Here is a 21,863-nt window from a genome sequence, read left to right on the forward strand (position 1 = left end):
CAGTGGAATGGAAATTCCCCTTATTGATACAAAGAGCAGCTTCCCTGTAAATGCTAGCCTTAGATAGTTAGCTGAGTAAGAATCCCTTCAACATTATTAATTCAATACACAGCTATTATCTCCCCAAGTATTCTTTTCTAAAGACTGAGTATCACAAGTTTCATCTATTTACCCCCATATGTCATATTCTTTAAAACTTTTACCAGTCCTATCATATTATTATGAATATGCTTCATTTTGATAAATTATTTACTAGACCTGGAAATAAGTCAATGAAAAAAAGGACCATTTAAAAAAGCCAAGTTGGACAAATGGAAAAAAAAAAGAAGTATAACAGCTCACCAAAGAAGATAGTTCATTAAAAACTAGAATTGGCAAAGTGGGAGCTAATGGCTTCATGAGACATCAAGAAATAATCAAACCAAGTCAAAAGAAGAAAATCTGGAATAACTCATTGAAAAACAGTTTAATTGAAAAACACATAAAAAAGAAACAGATTAAGGATTTATTGGAATGACTGAAAACCATGATTAAGCAAAGATCAGAAATAAGAAATTAGTAACAAAAATGTCCTTTTGTTATAGACTCAGTAAGTAAGATAACAATTGAAAGAATTCACTGATGATCTACCTTCTGAAAAAGGCTCCAAAATGAAAATTCCCAAGAACATTATAATCAAAATCCACAACCTTCTTGTCAAGGAGAAAGTACTGCAAGCAGTCAGAAGTAAGCAATTTAAATATCAAGGAGTCACAGACAGAATCACACAAAATTTAGCAACTTCCACCTTAAATGAGCAGTGGGCTTGGTATATGACATTTCCAGAACGCAAAAGATGTAGGATTACAAACAAGGATAGCATAGGCAACAAAACCGACATTAATCCTTCGGGGGGAAATTGGATATTTAATGCAAATCAAGCATTTTTTTAGGTTTTTTTTCAAGGCAAATGGAGTTAAGTGGCTTGCCCAAGGCCACATGGCTAGGTAATTATTAAGTGTCTGAGGCTGGATTTGAAATTAGGGACTCCTGACTCCAGGGCCAGTGCTGTGTCTACTATGCCACCTAGCCACCCCCAAATCAAGCACTTTTGATAAAATATCAGAATTGAACAGAAAATTTGATATGACTCAAGGGAAGCATAAAAACATAAGCATTAAAGAGTAACCTTCATACTCAATAAAGACAAATATTTTGCATTCCAAAATGCAAAAATGATATATGTAGCATGATAGATGTGTAACAGTCTAGATTCTTTGATCCAGCAGTAATTGGTAAAAAGATATATACATGCATACATATGCACATATATATGTACACATATGTAAAAACTATTTGCTCTCTTGGTGAGGCAAATATTTGGATTTTGAGGAGATGATCATCAATTGACTAATGGCATATGTTTGTGATAGAGTATTACTGTTTCATAAGAAACAACAAGGTTTGCATGAACTGATGCTGAGCAAGATGAGCAGAACCAGATTGTACACCCTAAACAGCAACATGATCAACCTTAATGAGCTTGCTCATTTCATCAGTACAACAATCAGGCATATTTTTGGGATATCTGTGATGGAGAATACCATCTGTATCCAGATTGTGGAGTTTGAAAAAGACTGAAGAATATTACCTTTAATTTAAAAAATTATCATATTAAGTAATTTTTTTTCCTTAAGGATGTGATTTCTTTCTCATCATATTCAATTTAGATCGACGTATATTATGGACACAATGTAAAGAATAACAGACTGCCTTCTTTGGAGGGTGGGGGGGAGGGAAGTGAGATTAGGGGGAAATATTGTACATTTTAAAACAAATAAATAAATTTTAAAAATGACAAGGTTTCAGGAAAAAACTAGACACAACTCCTATAAACTGAAGTAAAGTGAAGAATGAGAGGTTTTTGTGTACAGTAACTGCAATATTATAAGGATTATTGATTATGAAAGACTGTGTTTTTCTGATCAATAGTATTGATCCAAAAAATTTCAAAGGATTCATAATGAAAAAATGTTAACCATCCAGAGAGAAATAATTGATGAACTCTGAGTAGAAACTAAATTATAATTTTGCTTTCATTGCTTTTTTGTGATATAATTAATATGAAAATATATTTTGTATTATTTTACATGTATAATTGATATTTTATTTGCTTTCTTAGTGGGTGAGGGAGGAGCGAGAAGAAGAAAGAGAATTTGAAACTCAAAATAAAAAAGGGTGTGTTGAAAAATATATAACAAAAACCACATCAGAGAAAGCAAAATTAGTAGTGAAAGTGGGAAGAAGTACTTTCTCATCCCTTTTTTATTGCCCAATATGGTTATTATATTATCAAAGCATTCAAGTTTATTTGTTTCCAATTTCATTGTCTTAATATTATATATTCTTAGTTCTTTTCACTTCACATTAAATAAGATCATATACATTATATGCAGATATATTATATATTTTGTTTGATTTTATTTTTATTATTGATATTTCAAACAACATGGGTTTATTTCATTATATTCAAAACTTTTTAGCATTTTCCTCAATTGATAGGCATTTATTTTGTTTTAAACTATAGCTTCCTTTTTAACTAAGACTCTTTATTGTCTTATGAATGATATTATTTTTTAATCATAAACTCCTTCATTCCATGTCTCAATATATTAGAGGGAAGGAGAATTTCAAACTGAGTCACAGACTGATGATATAATTGCTGCTCACCACAATACTGTAATTTTTTAAAATGATAATTAATTAATGCTATGTATTCTTCATTTTGTATTTTGTCAATTTCTTTCAAGGACTCCAAAAATGAATGCATTAGAAATCCTGAAAGTAGTCTTCTATTTGTCACTCATGTCCATCATGTAGACTTTCTGGATGCTCCCAATTGTTTTTGTTCTCTCCCTACCAAACTGTTTGTATTCATTGTGTGTGAATCTCTGTCTGTCTGTCTGTCTGTCTGTTTATCTATCTATCTGGGTTTTGTTTCTATACCAAGGACCTTGGACATTGAAAGTGCTTTAAAATGTTTGTTGAACTAGCAAATTACATTTTCCCCTTATTTCTAACATGTAAGTATCAGAAGAGTAACCCCTTCCTTTTTATAGCAATAACAATTATATTGACAAGAAAGAGAAACTTTCCTTTTCACTCTAAAAGAGCAAATTTTTATTTATTTCTCCTGATTCTAAACAATATTATTTAAGATGTAAAAATCTTATTTGCTTTCTGTAAAGCATTATAACTTCCCTGCTAAAGACAGTGGGCTATGTCCCTTTTGATTTTTTTAAATATATGAAAATTTCCATTATTAGTTCACTACCCTTCAAAATTAGTTCTCTTACTTGACTGTGCAAAGTAATTTCAGTTGAAGACAAGATTACTGCATCAATGCTCAACCTTCTGTCTAAAGGCAATTATAAAGTACAGAAGTAAAATGACATTGAAAGGGAGAATTTGGAGTTTTGAAATACAAGGAGATTCTTATTAAATTCTTTTAGTATGATAGATTTTCTGTCTTTGGCAAGAATCCTACCATGCTCCAAGTCATCTTCAAATTTTCCCCCATGTTTTTTTAATACCTCATATAGTTACAAGATATGAGTTATATGAAAAAAGAATCATCACGTTTAGTGATTCTTCTTTCTTTTAGCTCATATTTCTTGTAACTATGTTATTATAGTTATAATAATATATAATAATAATTATATGCAATTTTTAATAGCAGGGCAATTAGATAGTATAGTGGGTATAGCATCCCTGAAATCAGGAGGACCTAAGTTCAAATCTGTTCTCAGACACTTACTAGTTATATGATTGTCTCTCTTTCAGGGTCATCTACAGTCATCCTGATTCATATCTGGTCGTTGAACCCAGATGACTCTGGAGGAAAATGTGAGATTGATGACAATGCACAGTACACGCTCCCTCAAATCCAATTCATGTACATATCATGAGCATCACCTCTCTGACATCACAGTGCTCGAGAATGAAGGACAAACATCAACTCATAATATTTGCTTTCTTATTTTTCTTTTCTCAGTGCAACTTGCATTTGCTGTCTGTGCCATGTGGCCGATCCAATTTCTCTTTCTACCATAAGATTCCTTAATGGCAGCCTTTCCAATTATTCTTTTTTGGAATTTTTTGTGATTTATGTGTTTCAGACTTTCAACTCTCCTATAGTAAGTGCCTAACCTTGAATGCCATTTCAGGAATGCAGTTTAAGGTATCTGGCAAGTGTATAATAATAATTATATGCTGTCATTCTGTGGGAATCTGTTCACTGTCTTTGTCTCATTCTCTCTGTCTCTGTCTCTCTCTGTCTCTGTCTCTCTCTGTCTCTCTGTCTCTCTGTCTCTCTGTCTCTCTGTCTCTCTGTCTCTCTCTCTCTCTCTCTCTCTCTCTCTCTCTCTCTCTCTCTCTCCCTCCCCTTTGTCCCATATATACATGTTTGGATATCTAAATGAACATTGAAATCTGAACAATGCATATACTTCATTCACTATTTTATGTGAGGATAAACAAGACAAACAGGCCAAACTCTTTCACTGATTAATGTATAAACTAGAAGAAAAAGTGAGGAGTATTATAGAAGATATGAGATGGAGAACTCTGAGGCAGAGAAAGCTGATCTTTGCCCAGAGGAAATAAAGTTTAGAGTATATTTTTATTTCTTCAGCAGCATAGGAAAAGCAATCAACCAACCTACCAAATAAAAATGCTCAACTTAATACCTCATTGGCAAAAAATAATTACTTAAAATAAGAAGTTACCAAATGGAACATTTTCTCCTACTTTCTGTAAATTGCAGTGTTTACACTGGATAAATTGTTTCTAGTTTACCTGGCTCTACTCTACTTGTATTCTTCCATGACTGCAGTATCCAAAGAAACTTCCTGTTATTATGTAAAATAAATTTTTAGAGTTTATGAAAGGCTATCAAAATAAAGATTCTAATAGAGAACTTTCAATTTATTTCAAAGGTGCAATAAGAGGTAATGGCCTAAGACTGAAGCATCAGAAATGAAGATTTAACAAAGATGTGTGTGGTTCATATTAGAACAAACACTCCATGTGTAACTGTGAAATCCATCCATGTGTGCAAGTGAGAAAGGAAAATCTGATGTGTGATCTTCAATATTTTCTATAAAGGACATTTGCCAATGCTTTGGGATACTTATAAGACCAATGAACTATATCAGACACTTCCTCCCTTACCTTAGGGGCTCTTGAACTTCAACTCAAACTCAATTCTTGCATCATGATTACAACATGCTCCCTGGATATTTTCTGTTGTTCTATAGAAGTCATTTTATTTTCTTTATTCAGGAAGCCAGGCCTTCATATTCTTAGAACTGAGGAACTTTGTATTTATTATGGGCTAAGCAAATTTTTTCTCTTTCCTACATAAAGGATGATATTTTTATTGAGATTCATGAGTAACACTAATTAAATCAAATGTTTTACTTATATATTCAGAACAGATAAAAGCCTTAATGTTAACTGTTTTGATTAAAGGAGAGTGAGATTGAAGAAGGGTGTCAAAGAGAACAGTCTTTGGAAATAAAAGGATGAAACAAAAAAAAAATTCTAGTGGAAAGTAGAAACCCAAGATATAAAAGGAAATAATAAAAGAATATGTAGATTAATAGGAATCCTGGCCTGCACTCATAGTAATCCTTAACCTTTCTTGCTCCCCCACACCTATATATTCAATAGTTGCCAAATCTTGCTGATTCAACCTTCCCAGCATCTCTTAAATCTTTCTCCTTTTCTCTACTCAAACCATATCCACCATATTTTAATGTTATCAACTCCCAATTGTACCAGTTTATTTCCTTCCCAAATAGTCTTACTTCTTTCAATTTCCCCTCCTCAATTCATAATCCATTCAGTTGTCAAATGTTTTACTCCTAAAACATGGGCTTCATCACTTCATTCTCCTTCCAAGAACAGCTCCTAAGATAAAATACAAATGACATTTTTGCAACTTAACAACCATTCTTTTCATACTGATGTCTTGTTATTCCATTTACTTTGCATTCTAGTTCAACTGTCATACCTTGTGCTACTTTTATAAAACATTATATAACCTCCCTCCAGAATTTTCTCTGGATTTTCTAGGCATGACTGAAACAATGTTCTTCTATCTCTTTAAATTCGTATCTCCCATTCAAAGCTTAAGATTTGCTTACAAAAATTAATTCTTCATTTATTTCTCCAATTTTTAGGATTTTACCCCTCAAATAACTATGCAAATATTTTATATTTGTTTATCAATGTAATTGATGATAAAATAGCTTTAGAGAATTAGCTCTTCCCTTTGTTTTTATAATCTCTAAATCTAACATGTATTGCTTGGTATGAAGGAAAACTTTTCCTTGAATAGGAATGCCTTAAAGTTTCTGGTTGGTGTTGATTGAGGACCTTCATGATGCTGATAGTTATATTTATGGAGTCAAGGGAAAATGGTCCTTCCCATATATGTGGTAAAAAAAGCAGTATATTAATGCGTGCATTCCTCATTCTCCTGAAAGCAAATGGTAGGTATCTTCCATGTGAATGTTGTAATGTTAAGGGGACTGTGCATAAGCCAGATACCTCTTCTGCTACCTTCCCCACCATTACACTAGTCCCTGGGCCTCTAAAAATTAGGAAGACACGGTCGGTGGGAGCTCAAACAAATAACAGAAGAGATACAACTGTACTCCTTAAGGTATGTAAGAAGCCAGAGGGCAGAAAATGCAACATAGCTAGTCCTGTTAAAAGTGGGACTAGATTCAATTATATTATAAAATAAAAACACCTATACATTTTTCTTTCCTTCCTTCCTTCCTTATTTCCTCCCTTCCCTTGGTCTTCCCTTTCCCTCTCTCCTTTTTTCTCTTTTGCCCTTTTTAACCCCCACATTCCACTTCTTCACTTCCTCCATCTCTTCCTTGCTTTGACTTACCTTGATTAACAATTTACACAGCATTGTCTTGATGTAAAAAAAGTTGATATTTATTTCCCAGGTGAAAAGAAGAAGCAGTGAAGCAGAGAGAAAAGTGAGAGATTCTCACTTGATTTTCTATGCTCTACTGATCATTGTATTTGACATGTTTCATCATGAATGAGCATTATGAAATATACCATCCACATCCTTACTTATTCATACAATTTTACATCAGAAAACTTACTATCACTGGTATTTATGGAATAATCCAAAATTCCTTTTCAAATTATTAGTATAAAATGGTCTGAATCAGTTTAAAATTTTTCTATGCTTATCCATTTTTGGAGGACCTCAAGTTAATACCTTATGAAAGAACTGAGTCTATTTAGCTTGCATGAAAAAAAAATAATATGGGTAAGTATCAGAACTGTCTGATCTTAATCATAATGAGAATTATGGTGAGAAAAGCATTAGAGTTAATGTTTTTGTTCCCCCCCCCCAAAAAAAAATAGAAGTGTGCAATATGGGTGGTTACAGCAAAAGGGGAATATCTAAATTCAATGTCCAGAAAATCTTTCTAACAATTAGAATTGTATGAAAGTGGAATTACTTGATTCAAGAGATAGTTTGTTACACATCATGCAATGTCATCAAATATAGACTGAATGACCATTTACTGGTTATGTTTAAGTTTCCAATTACAAGTTTTATCCCAGGGTCACATGGAAAGTGAATAGATGATGATATTTATGTTTTTCATAATGCTTTTTCATTAAAATTATTTTTATATACAATTTGGCCTTAGGAATTATTCCTTATTCTAGATAAATGGATATATATATATATATATGTATATTTATGTATATTTATATGTATACACACACTATATTATATATATATATATATATATTTAGTTTATTACATTCAAAATCAAGAATCTTTCCTTCTGTGTAAATCCTATAATTTGCAGCATGCTGTATCTAGGAGTTAATTTGATTAATCCATTAATTATATCAATTTCTATCTAAAGGGATATAGTGAGTAAAATTTTGGCCTTGGAAACAGAAAAACCTGGTTTCAAATTCTTCTTCTGACTGTTATGAATTTGGTGACCATGAAAGTTGCATTTAATATCTCTATTCCTCAGGTCATTGCCCAGGACTTATCTTCCTGCCATCATGATTTGTGGAATTTCCCCCTTTCATTGATGAAATCAAAGATTTATTCATTCAAAAGACATTCATCAAGTGCTTACTATATTCAAGCATTGTATTGAACTACAGATACAAAATTGTGGCTTTGTTGTTTTTTTAAGGAAAGAAACTGAAATTAAGTCTAACCTTAAGCTACCATATTAAGTGGAAACCTTAAGCCACTATATTAGGTGGAAATCTTTTTCTGGTGATCAAAGTAGATTTTTTTATTAAATGCTTCATTAATTGCCATATATCTTTATCAAAGCTCATGAATTTTTTAAAAACCAGATTAAGGGGGGCAGCCAGGTGGTGCAGTGGATAGAGTACCTGCCCTGAAGTCAGGAGTACCTGAGGTCAAATGTGGCTTTAGACACTTAATAATTACCTAGCTGTGTGGTCTTGGGCAAGCCACTAAACCCCATTTCTTTGCAAAAAAAATAAAAAAATAAAAATAAAAACCAGATTAAAATATTTTTGTCTTGTATATGTTAATATGTACAAGTATCAAATGATCAAATCTAGAAGATTTTAGCACCTGGTTCGACAAAGTGAATTGGATTTAGTCATAATAAACCATCTACTAAATTATAGAAGAGGGTTCAGTGTTTGTCACAGAAAGGAAGACCCACAATTAAAATTATAAATTTTTGAAAAAACTAGAAATTAAAATGTGATGTTAAGATATTGACTAATAAAATTTATAAAACTTTAGATACAACTGAACCATATGTATGGGAAACAATTAATAGTATATCATGACAAGATGATTTTATAAATTTATTTACAATTTTATACTTCTTGCTTTATTAATCTTGATTGGTACAGTTCTCCTTCCTTCTCCTTCTCATTTTCCTCTTCTTCCTTCTCCTTCCCCCTTTCCTCTTCTTCCTTCTCCTTCCCCCTTCTTCTTCTAAGACATAGCATATATTCAAAAATCACTCAATGAAGAAGAGACTGCTCCCCCCCAAAAAGCAGGTTTAAGGGGAAAAGTTGAGGATTGATCATTAACTGTGTTACACTCAATAAGCATTCAAACTCACAGCTTAAAGTTCATTAAATTAATATAAAACTATGAAAATAGGCACTATTTTATGATGATCATACCTGCTTCATTTTAAAAAAAGCACTTTTTTTCACTTCCAGACTTGATCATTAAAAATGTAATTCATTGAGAAAAGGTATACTTTTTGCATCACAAATACATAGCATGAGTTGTTCAGTATAATTGATTTAATGGCAAAATAACTAAAGAGCTGAGTAGTTGTATAAATATTTTCCACAAAGAGGAAATTCATTTAAATATTGTACCCAAACTGTTAATTTCCTAGTAACCTCTGATCACATTATACCATACAAATTGTGTTAGAGGATGTGCTCAGTGAATTAAGTAGCATTTATCTCTTTCTAAAGGACAGACTGAGAATACTAAGTTAACTTACATGAGGGTGAATAATTCCCTTTTATGGAACTGGCTTGATTTTTCTTATCTGGAAGTATTGGTATATGCTTGAACTGTTATGTCCTAAAAATTCTTCACAGGAAGGTACATAAGATCATGGAAACAGTTTTTCAAGAGGATACAGAGCGATTTTCTCTTCAACCCTTTAATTTTATAGATGAGGAAATTTTGGTCCAGGATGATCATTAGAGTTTTCCTAATTTCAAACAACTAGTAATTGTCAGAGGTGAGTTAGAGTGATGATGATAAATAGATGTTTAAATGTGTGTGTGTGTGTGTACATATATGTGTGTGTGTTAATGCTGTATCATTTGTAGATAGAAAATATCTCAAAATAATATATAAATAGTTATGATCACAGCTGTAGAAATGCATAAGATAGTAGATAGGTTATTAAGTGATAGAAATAAAAAAGATAAAGAGAATGGATTATAGATATTGTAAAAAGAAGAAAAATAATATATAAATAACTGTAAAACATAAATATATCTAAATAGATTGATATAATGTAGTTGGATGAAAGATTTTGGACATACAGGAAGATAGATTTGGTGATGAAGGATAAATAAGTGTTTGTTCAATAGGTAAGAGATAGAAATAATTGATGGATAGATAGGCATAGATAATAGATAGGCAGATAGAGAAATATCCGAAAAGAACATTCTCTCTCTCTCTCTCTCTCTCTCTCTCTCATAGTTATGTTTGTACCTATGCATATATATGCTTATACACATATATGTCTTTAACAATTATCTATTTATCTGTTAAATCTTTGCTAAAACATTAATTCAAAAAACAATAATTCAACTGTATTGTTTCATTCTAAAAGATATAATGCTTAAGTTGGCATTATGTTCATTGTTTTATTTGCTAGTAACATATAATTTTGTACTCATTGCCAACATTCACAATAAACTGCAACTTGTAACATAATAGACTAACGTGTGTAAAATTTGTTGCACACAATTCTGTACTGGCAGAGGACTGACTGCTAACAACACAATTTCAAGGGAGGAAGTTAATGAAATAACAAGAAGGAATATGCTATTTGCATACATTTGAAAGAAGAGAAAAATCAGATAAAGATGTTGGAAGGTTTTCTTGATGTAAACATAATTCATTGGTGTGCTGGAGCTAAATTTTATTGCTAGACAGAGTGGATTATTAAATTTTTAGTGGGAGCATTTGCTCAGAAAGCAGTGAAAAGAAATGGAGAAAAGCTAATTAGTAATCCATATTAAATATAAATGTGTGTTTCTGCCTATATTTTTTGAAAAAGAGATCCTGTCATTAAATAATTTCCATCACACCCCTTCTTAAGGCTATGTTAAGAGTTTCATATTCATTAAGGCTAAAGAATTATAGCCAGAAAATATAAGCTCTTTAAAAGAATCATTATCATAATAATATCATTATTATTATTTATGCAAGAATGTAATAAATTACATTTGTATAGTACTTTAAATCTTCAAAGCACTTCACTTATACCAATTGAACATTACAAAGAACTGGTAAAATAGATGTCACAAATATCTCCATTTTCCATATTTATAAATCAAATTTAGAAAACTAAAGTAATTGCTAATTGTCAAAGACTTTTATAAGTGAAAGAAACAAGATTTGACTCAGAGTCTAGCATTCTACACATTTTATTGTCACTTCAATATTCAAAATTTCTCTTTTTTGCGAGTAATCCTTTAAGCCATTGTTTTACTGAAGCATTATCAAATATTTATTCTAAACTCATATGAGTTACATAAAAGTTTAAAAATTCTAGTATTTAAAAGTATAACAAATAAGATATTTTAAACAATTCATCCCACATTTGTATAGTTTATATAGTTATAGTGATTTCTCAAAAAGATAAAATATTCTGACAAAATTTACTAAAATTGTTGTTCAGTTGTTCCACTTCTGTCTAATTCTTTCTGATTCTTTTTTGGGATGCTTTCTTTGTAAAGATAATGGGAGATTTGTCATTTCTTTTTCTAGATCATTTTACCAATGGGGAAACTGAGGTAAACTAGGTTTAGTGACTTTCCCACGGTCTCACATCTAGTAATAATCTGAGATCACATTTAAATGCAGGAATATGAGTTTTCCTAACTTTGGATTCAACACTCTATCTCCTGTGACACTTATCTACCTAAACTGGAATTCTTAGTTATATTTATTCTTATGCTTTATTTGTACATCATGGAACTGAATTATTGTGTGGTTTAATTCCTCATATTAATGATTATTTTTTTCTTGCCTATATAGGCAAAGCCCATATTTTACACTTATAGGAAAAGTGTGGTTGTAATGCTATAACAATCAAATTAGAAAGAGAATGCTTCACAGAACTTGATAAAAAAAAAACTCACTTGGAAAAAAAGAAAGAGATAAAGACAAAAGAAGAATAATACTTCCAGACACAAACTATATTATAAATCAAGAATAATCAAAACTACCTGAAATTGGTCAAAACAACAGCAAAACAACAGAGAAATCAATGGAACAGGATTAAATGATGGAAAACTAGCATAGAAAATAATAATAACATAGAAAACATATGGTGCCATAGAATACATAGAAATCACGGAAAGTAATTTGATAGAATTTGAACTTAGGCTTATATTTATCTTCTACTTTATCCCATAACATATACTAAATATATATATATATATATATGCAACCTTGATAATAAAAATAACATTTAAATGAGAAGAAAAGCAAATCGTATACCTCTTAAAGCCATGGGAGAGTTAAATACTCTTAACCAAACCAGAGGAAACAGCAATTACAAAGATAAATCTGATTACTCAAAACTGAAAAGCTTGTGCACAAAAATATTAGTAGTCTGTGGATATGAATGGTTTGTTCAAATGAGAAAAAAAATCTGAGTTTTTTGGTGTGTTTTGTGTCCAAGTAAATTATTAAGCACATAAATATATCTAAATATATATGTACATACAACAATCTTAGGGTGGCTATGTGGCACAGTGGGGTAGCTAGGTGGTGCAGTGGATAGAGCACCCACCCTGGAGTCAGGGGGACCTAAGTTCAAATCCAGCCTCAGACACTTAATAATTAGCTAGCTGTGTGTCCTTGGGCAAGCCACTTAACCCCATTTGCTTTGCAAAAAAAAAAAAAAAAAGAGGGCAGTGGAAAATAAGCCCAGATGGCTAGGTTGAGGCCTGAATTGGAAAACAAAGGAGCTCTCCAACTTTCATGATGCTTTTCATGCCCAAGTTATCCCTAGAATTCCTAACTTTAGTGAAGAGAAGTTCCATGACCTAAGTGAAATCATGGGGTTGAGTAAATGAATAAAAGAACTGGAATCAGAAGCTAGTACTCTTAGATCCTTGTTTTTTGTGCTCTTTCTACAGTATGCACACTGCCTACTCCAGTAGGATACAACTTCTTGATTCACCTGCTGGGGCAAAAATGGTAAATTTCAGAAGAAAATGTTTGCTTTGGGGTTGACCATATCTTTAATTCAATGTGGAGCTTGGTCTTGATATTCTAAGGTAATACCTAGCTCTAAATTTATGATCCCATTACCTTCTTGAAGATAATTATAGCTTTTTTATCTCATCTTAACAACTTACAGTTTTACTTTACTACCTTTATCCTCATTAACTTTTTAAACTCACATGTTTCAATATTTTTAACTAAACAATTTGTTTAACCAACATTATTTTTATAAGCAAATTATTGAAATTAACATGTGTAACTAACATTGATTTTCTATCTCCTCACTAAGTAATTTTAAGACCTTTACTGTAATCTTCTGCTTTTCTGCAATTTTTTGCTTTTCATCTTTTCTTTTTACTAAAGTTGTTCTCTGTAACTTGACCTCAAGTTCTTCAAAAATTTTCTTCTCCAAAACTCCCCTGTGCCTTTCCTCACATTTCAAAACCACTTAAAATTGTTCTTCCAATTTCCTTCTCCTTTACATTCAAATAATAATTAATCAGTAAAATTTTCAATGCTTCATTTGTGCCAGGAGGGCACTATTATAGATCCAGTCCAGTCTTTGTTTATGCTCTTGCACTTTATTCTTCTACCTTACCATAAAGAATCCTAAAGTAGAATCAGGACCTAGGAATAGATTTCCTTTATCCTTTGCTCAATTTCTACATATTTTTAAGCTCCCAATTCAATCACAATTATTTTTTATAAGTTTAGCACCCCCATTACTTTCCCAATTTTCTCTTCCTTATATAGCATTTGTACTATTCTCTTTATGCTTACTACTCCATAATTTTTTCCCATGAAATCTAATTGAAGTTTATGAAATACTCTTAGAAAGAAAATTAAGTAGGTCTACAATTAAGTTAGAAGAATGAGCAAATACTTCACTGAAATTCCAAAATTCTTTTTGTTTACATAAAAGCAAAATAATTAACACACAACAGATAGAAACACACAGAGACAAGCACAAAATGTTTCTTTAAGACTTCTGCTTTTTAGGATTTATTGAATAAGAATTTCAGTAGTCTCACACTGCTCTCACTTGTAAAAGCCCATGTTTCATTATTAATAATCTAGTGGTACAATTTAATTTTGAGTCATAGATGACAGAAGTTTCAGAAGAATCAAAATTTTTAATAATGTGAAAATTAATAGAAAGATAGACAGCAGTTTTGATGAAGAAGATGATGATGATACTTAGCAATTGCATTTATTTTAATTCAAGATTCATAAAGGGTTTTGCATGTCATAAACATAAGTTTAAGATATATCCTATTGCCAAAAATAAATTGTGCATGAGGAAATAATATAAAATTTAAGTATATTTATACCTGGAAAAGTACACAAACTGTTCTTGCAAGTGGTCAGAGAAATATAATTGATCTTAAAACTAGCTAGCCATGTAATATCAAAACATTCAAAAGAAAGGTCCTAGAATATTTTTCTGTATATATCATTTATGATAAGAGTAAGAATCATAAGGAATAGAAAGATAACCATTTGTTACCATGAAGATAATACACTTATTGATAAGAGGACCAAAAGATCAAAGTTCATCTCATTTAATCATTTTATTTCTATTTTTTAGAATTCTTCACAACTATTTTCTCGATTTCATCCTAACTATGTCTTATATGTCATGATTTTCTTTTTTCTTTTCTTTTTCAAAGCAAAGATTGTATTTATTTTATTTTGTCTTTCTTTTTATCCAGACTGTTTATTTAACACCAATAAATTTTTGTTGCCTGCTGGATTTTTCATCTGTTAGACGTAATTTCATATGATGCTAGAATACTAGATTTGGTATCAAAGAACTGTGTTTGAATTCTTCCTGTGTTATTTATTGCCAAAGAAAGTTTTGATTAGGTCACTTAATTTGTCCCATATTTTCTTCTTTACAAAGGCAGGATTAGGTTTTTAAAGAACATTTTCAACTCTATACCATACAGCTAGAAGTTATTGTTTGGGAATATTTATTCATTTTTAACTTGAAAAAGAAATTATAATACCTTCATTATCTCTACAGGTTAGCACTATTCTAACATTTTCTATGTCAATAAGCATTTGTCTAAGTCCTGCCAGTGGAATCATTAAATGCATTTTCTGGAGACAAAATCAGATTTTTTTGATGGAATAAATTTCATATATATATATAAATATATATATATATATATATATATATATATATATAAATTCTGAACCTCAAAGAAGAAAAAATTAAATGGGTTTTCATTTCATAGCTCTTGCCTTTCAAAAAGTATGAAATAAATTCTGTTTCTTATCTTCAAAATTGCCCTTTTATATATGTTTTTCCTTTGGAATTTTCTTCTATTCTCTTTGGTGCAACTAAGGAAATCCTTCCCCCTTTCTTTTTTCATTATTATTAGCTTCTTAAAAGCAGAAAAAAAAGTCTAAAGAAATAATAATGTGATACCTATGTAAAGGAAAGAAAGTAATTCTTTTATATGGAATACACTTTCCTTTTTGTAATTTTTTGGTAATTGCTAAGATTAATAATTATACTAATTTTCCATGTGTGATCGTGTCTTCTCATTTTTAATTAAGTGAGCTCCCAATAAAGAACTTCCTTTTTCTATTCAGGAAACTGAATTGTAAAATAGAAAGCTGCCTACCTTTCATTTTATAAAGTTTATGCAATAGTATGTGTCAAGGTTCAATATAGAAAGTTCTGAACTTCAAGTTCAGATGTTTCCAACAATGCACCAATGCCTATATAATAATACTAGTAACACCTTTCATTTAAATAGAATTTTAAAGTTTGAAAAGTGACATGTATTATCTTATTTGATTTTCACAAAAGCCCTTATACTAAAATTCAAAATTCACTACTTGCCTTTGCTCACCCTCTCAGCTATTATAAGATCTCCCCAGGATTTGAACCTAAATCCTCATAACTCCAGGTCTTACATGCATTTTTTTTTAATTTCCACATATCTTGAAATCCCTACTTCCCACCCCTTTGAAAGGGAAAAAATAGCAGCATTACCTTAGAAGATATGGGGGGAAGCAACAAAGACTAAGTAGAAAATAAACTAAATGATATTTTGAATATTTGCCTATAAATCATAGGGAAATGCTAAGAGATTCTTCTTTTGTTATTCACAATGGTTCTTTAATAGGGATGGCAAATTTCCCTGTGGCCTGCTATGAATTTGCTCATTTTAAAATATAACCTTTACCAATCTGAACCTACAAGTGGAATTAGAGCACTAACCTGCATTACCACTGAAAATTAATAGCAGCAGAAATAGGATTATGCACCCAGATATAACCTACCAATCTCAGGACCTGACCCTAATGGCTAAGAGTACAGCAATTAAATACCATTGTTCTCCATTCCATTTCCTCTAAGCATAGCCCTGACATGATGAATTTGTACCGAAAAGAAAAGGAGGCTTAACAGCAAAGGGTGAAAGCAACTTTGATTTAAATATTATTTAATTGCAGAGGAAAAGTACAATTGAAGGGCTTTTAGGTTTTAAGCTATTCTACCATTTAATAATTATTATTGCTTCCTCATAGGCTCTTATTGATTGTAATTCTAGTTTAGCATTCATTGATTCTCTGAATGTTATACAGATGGAAGGGACCTTAAAGGTGATCTATTCCAAACCCCTTATTTTACAGGAAACAAAAAAACAAAGAAAGAAAAAGAAAAACTTGGTCAAGTGACTACTTCAAGGACACAGAGATAATGCATAAGAAGATCATTGGTTTGGGGGTAGATAAACATGGTGGACAGTGATAAGAAAGAGTGATCTTTTCTCCATAATGATTTCTCCCCTCAAGGATGATTGTGGAGGTTGAACTGGAAGCACATCTGATGGAGTGGGGAACTTAACTATTCTCAATGCTTTTTAAGTTCAGGGTCCAGGGCTATCTCCATCAATTTCTTTGTTTAATGGATCATTCATTTGTTTTTACATTATTACAATAATCTTGCTGTGTAAGTAAATGTAGACACCCCTCCCCCGAAATGATAGAGAAACCTCAAGAGAAATGAAGTGACAGGAAAAAAAGTGTACTTTGGTCTGTGTTCAAATATTATCAGTTCTCTCTTGGATTGGTTGCATTCTTTATCATAATTCCATCAGAGAAATTGCTTCAATGTTTTCCCCATAGTTGCTATTGCTAATTGTAATATCCTCCATTCTCTTCCTCCCCACTCCCATTTATTCTATTCTCTCTCTCTCTCTCTCTCTCTCTCTCTCTCTCTCTCTCTCTCTCTTTTAACCCTGTCCCTCCTAAGTGTGTTGTATCTAACTACTCTCTCCTACAATCTTCCTTCTCTTCTATCACCTACCCCTCCCTCCCTTCCCACTGCCCCCCTTGTCCCATCCCTTTCCTCTCATTTTTCCTCTAGGGTAAGATAGATTTCTATACCAAATTGAGTGTTTATGTTATTTCCTCTCTGAGTCATTTCTGATGAAAATGAAGGTTCACATATCCTCCCCCACCCCTTCCATTCCATTGCAAAAGGTTTGTGTGTGTGTGTGTGTGTGTGTGTGTGTGTGTGTGAATCTTTTATGTGAAATATCTTAGCCCATTCTGCCTCTCTTTTCTCTTTTTCCCTGTATTTTCCTATCTCCCTTTGACTCCCTCTTTATACTATATATCATATTCAGCTCTTTCCTGTGCCTTGTCTATAAATGGGAAGTTTCAAATGAGTTATTGGTATTTCTTCTCAAGCAGGAATACCCCCAGTTCAACATCATTAAAACCCTCATAATAAGGCCTTGCCATCTACCCTCTCTCTGTTTCACTTAAATTTCAGACTTGGAGATCAAATTTTCAATTTAGGTTGTTTCAACAGTAAAATTTGAAAGTCAGCACACACACACACACACACCCCTTCAGAATCTGATGAACACCCTCTAAAAATTATCTCTTATGTATCTCTTTCCCTTAATCCTAATTCCGCATATCAAGAATTGCTAATCTGTAAACATGTTTATCAAAATATGTAAATACAATGCAAACCTGACTGGTCCCCTGAGGGGGGTGGTAGTGGTGGAAAAGGAGAGTGGAAGGAAATTTTGCAACTTAAAAGTAGACATATACATATGGATGAAAATGAATGAATGAATGAAAGAATGAACAAGCAATCAATCAAGCAAGCAAGCAAACAAACAAACAAATAAATAAATAAATAAATAAATAAATAAATGAGCAAACAAATAAAGAAAGAAAGAAAGAAAGAAAGTGTGAAAGTCTCTTCTTTCATTGAAAATCCATCTTTTCCCCTGAAAGAGTATGTTCAGTTTTTATGGGTAGTTGATTCTTGATTTTAATCCGAGTTCTTTTGTCTTCTGGGATATCATAACCCAAGTCCTACCAGTCCTTAATGTAGAAGCTACCAAATCCTGTCTAATTCTGACTATAGTACCTTGGTACTTGAACTGTTTCTTTCTACCTTTTTGTAGAATTTTCTCTTCGATTTGGGACTTTTGGAATTTGTCTATAATATTCCTGAAAGGTTTTTTTTTTTGAGGGGGGTCTCTTTCAGGAGGTGATCAGTAGATTCCCTCAATTGCTCTTCTACCTTCTGATTCTAGGATCACAGGACAATTTTGCTGTATTATTACTTGAAAAATGAAGTCCAGATTCTTTTCCTGGTCAAGACTTTCAGGTAACTCAATAATTTTTACATTACCTCTCCTGGTTCTGTTTTCCAGATCAGTTGCTTTTTCCATTCAGATATTTCACATTTTCTTCTAGGTTTTTAATTCTTTTGGTTTTGTTTAATTGTTTTTTTCAATTTCTCCACAGTCATTAGCTTTCTTTAGCTCCATTCTACATTTGAAAGAGTTATTTTTCTTCAGAGACCTTTTTTATCTCCTTTTCCAACTGGCTAATTCTGCTTTTGGAGCAATTTTCTCATTTGTCTTTTGAAATTCTTTATCCATTTGAAATATACTGGGGTTTTTTAACTTTTTTTTGTTTTTTGCAAGGCAGTGGGTTTAAGTGAGTTGCCCAAGGTCACATAGCTAGGTAATTATTAAGTGTTTGAGTCTGGATTTGAAATCAGGTCCTCCTGACACCAGGGCCAGTGCACTATCCACTGAGCTACCTAGCTGCCCCAACCTATACTGATTTTTAGCATGTCATATTTTAAAATATTTTTTGTATTTCCTTCACCAAACTGCTGACTTGGTTTTCATGGTTTTCCTTGTATTACTCTTATTTCTCTTCCTGATTTTTCCTCTATCTCCCTCAATTGCTTTTCAAAGTCTTTTTTGAGCTCTTCCATAGCCTGAGGCTTCTATTTCTTTTGGAAGCTTTGGATACAGAAGCTTTGACTTTGTCATCTTCTGAGTGTGAATTTTGATCCTCCATGGGACCGAAGTAATTTTCTATGGTCCGATTCTTCTTTATTCTATTTCTTCATCCTGTAACTGATTTATTGCACTTCCAATGCTTTTGGTGGTTTTGGAGACACCCCTACTGGGAACCTCAATTCCTCAGTCTCTGATTGCTCTCTTGGTCTGTATTCTGGTCTGTAGATGACACAGGCCCTTCCCTCTGACCTGGAGCTGTGAGGAGGTTCCCTTCTGAGTCCTGGATCTGAGTATGGGCGAACAGCAGAGTCCTACCCCTGGTAGAGCAGAAAGACCTCTGCCATCACCCCCAATGTCCTTATCATCTATGGGCTGAGAACTCTGGAAGCAGCTTCTGGGTGGTTCTGTAGGCTCCTTTGGCCTCCCTGAGGCCCATGCTGGCTTGGGTTCCATGCAACAGAGTTCTCTGTCAGATCCTCCAAGCCATTCCTGGTTATTCCCAGAGGCCCCCAGCCCCCCCACCCCCACCCCGGGCTGGTCCTGGAAGGTTGGATCTGTTTTGCTGTGACATGACATCTCTACAGCCTGGCTGAGCTGTGGCTTTTCCAACTTCTAGTTCTGGTGGAATCCTCGCAGATCTAGCAAGTTGCCTTTGACTGGAAATTATTCCACTCAGTTGGTCCTGCCCCTCTAAAATTTGGTTAGAGTAACAATTTTTTTGGCTTTTGGAGATTCTCGGGGATGAGTTTCTGGGAATTCCTGCCCTCATGTCACCATCTTATCTCTTTTGCAGCTCCATCAAATTCTGAAGGGAGATAGTTGTAGTAGATTGATTTGGCTGATGCATTCTGCCTCTCATCTCTTCTTTGGGATGTACCTCCCCCTCAGCAAAAGAATTAGCTACCCTATGAATTCTCATGAATGCAAATGCTTGTCTTGCTTCCTCCTTCCCTTTCTTTCTCTCCTTCCCTTCCTCATTTGCTTCCCACTCTCCCTCATTTATCCATCCCTCAGTTCTTTCCTCTTTCCATTTCTGTCTCTCATGCTTCCTCTTTCTCCCTATCTCTTTTTCTTCCTTCCTTTTTTCTTTCCAAAAGTCATTCTTATACTAGGAGCATTCATAATATTTCTCAAATCCAACAAAAACAAAGGATGGGAAATTACCTTCTGATAACACTATATTTTGATTCCTCCCTATACTTTAGGTAAATCTTCATGCTAAGATAATGACACTGTTTAATACCAAGATCTCTTAAGATCATTTAAAATGGGAAAGAAAACCTTCTGGGAGCAGAAACTTCTGATTAGCTTTATTATTCTCCATATTGTACCTCATGATAGAGAGGCCAACTAACTAATAAAGATTTAAAAGACCTAGATATGATTCAGTAAGAGAGTGAGAAAATAGGAGGAAGGAAAACACAGGATGAACAGTTGATCTGGATGATATCAACATTAAAAGAGTTCAAGCCCTCAGATGCAAAAGTGTATCTTGATAAAATAAGCTCTTTAATGTTATCCTATAGGGTCAGGTGTCAGGAGAAAGGAAAGAAACAATAACAGTTTGATGTGAATCAACCAATACAATAAACACGTTAATTATTCATGTTTCATGGCCACTTAGGTAAAAGAAACATGTATTTCATGACTCTATGTAAGAGTGCTGTGGAAGCAAAGAAATCAAATTTCATTTGGAGCAAAATCTTTATGCTATAGCCACCTACAGAACAGAGAAGGCATAGAGTAAATAAAATAGATTAGATGCTTATGCATATGTTGAAGTAAGCTTTTTTTGTGAAACCATTGGTTGGTCTAAATTATTAGGGGAAAAATTGTCTTGTATATCTGGATCACAGTGAGTCCAAAGCAAAAACCAAATTTGAAAAAGACCTGATTTTTTTTAATAAGCATTCAGAATTAGCTGACAGAAATCAATCAAAGATTTGAAGCAGTTTTCTTCCTTTCCATCATTTAATGATTAAGTTTTTCTGGTCTTAGAAAATGATGATAGTCATTTATATAATATTCTATATACATTAACTTATTTGAACTTGATGCCAATCATGTGAAGAAGGTGCTATAGTTATTATTAACCCCATTCACAGATGAGAAAATTGAGACTTAAAAGTGCTTATTGTTCCATTTATAGTCACATTTATTAAGGATTAGAGATGGGATCTGAATCCAGTTTTTCCTTTAATACTATTTCATTACCCAAACTAACTCACCATGCTATCTGGAAGAGAGAAAGTTCATAAAGAACTCTAACCACATAGTGTGAATTATGTCATATATTACTCACTTTCATGTATAGATTTGTTTATTGTGACTTTGACATGCATTTTAATTACTTAGTGAATCTGTGACTGTACCTCTCCTTCAGTGTTTTATTTCTCATACTTAATATCTACCTTTTTAAATGTCTCTTCCTTTAGAGTAGAATTTCATCCCTAGCATACTCCCAAAATTGTTAGTATAGGTTTCTATACAGATAACTATCCCAGAATCAAGAATCAATGGGA

Source organism: Macrotis lagotis, chromosome 3, assembly GCF_037893015.1.
Source record: "Macrotis lagotis isolate mMagLag1 chromosome 3, bilby.v1.9.chrom.fasta, whole genome shotgun sequence".
In the NCBI taxonomy this organism is placed as follows: Eukaryota; Metazoa; Chordata; class Mammalia; order Peramelemorphia; family Peramelidae; genus Macrotis; species Macrotis lagotis.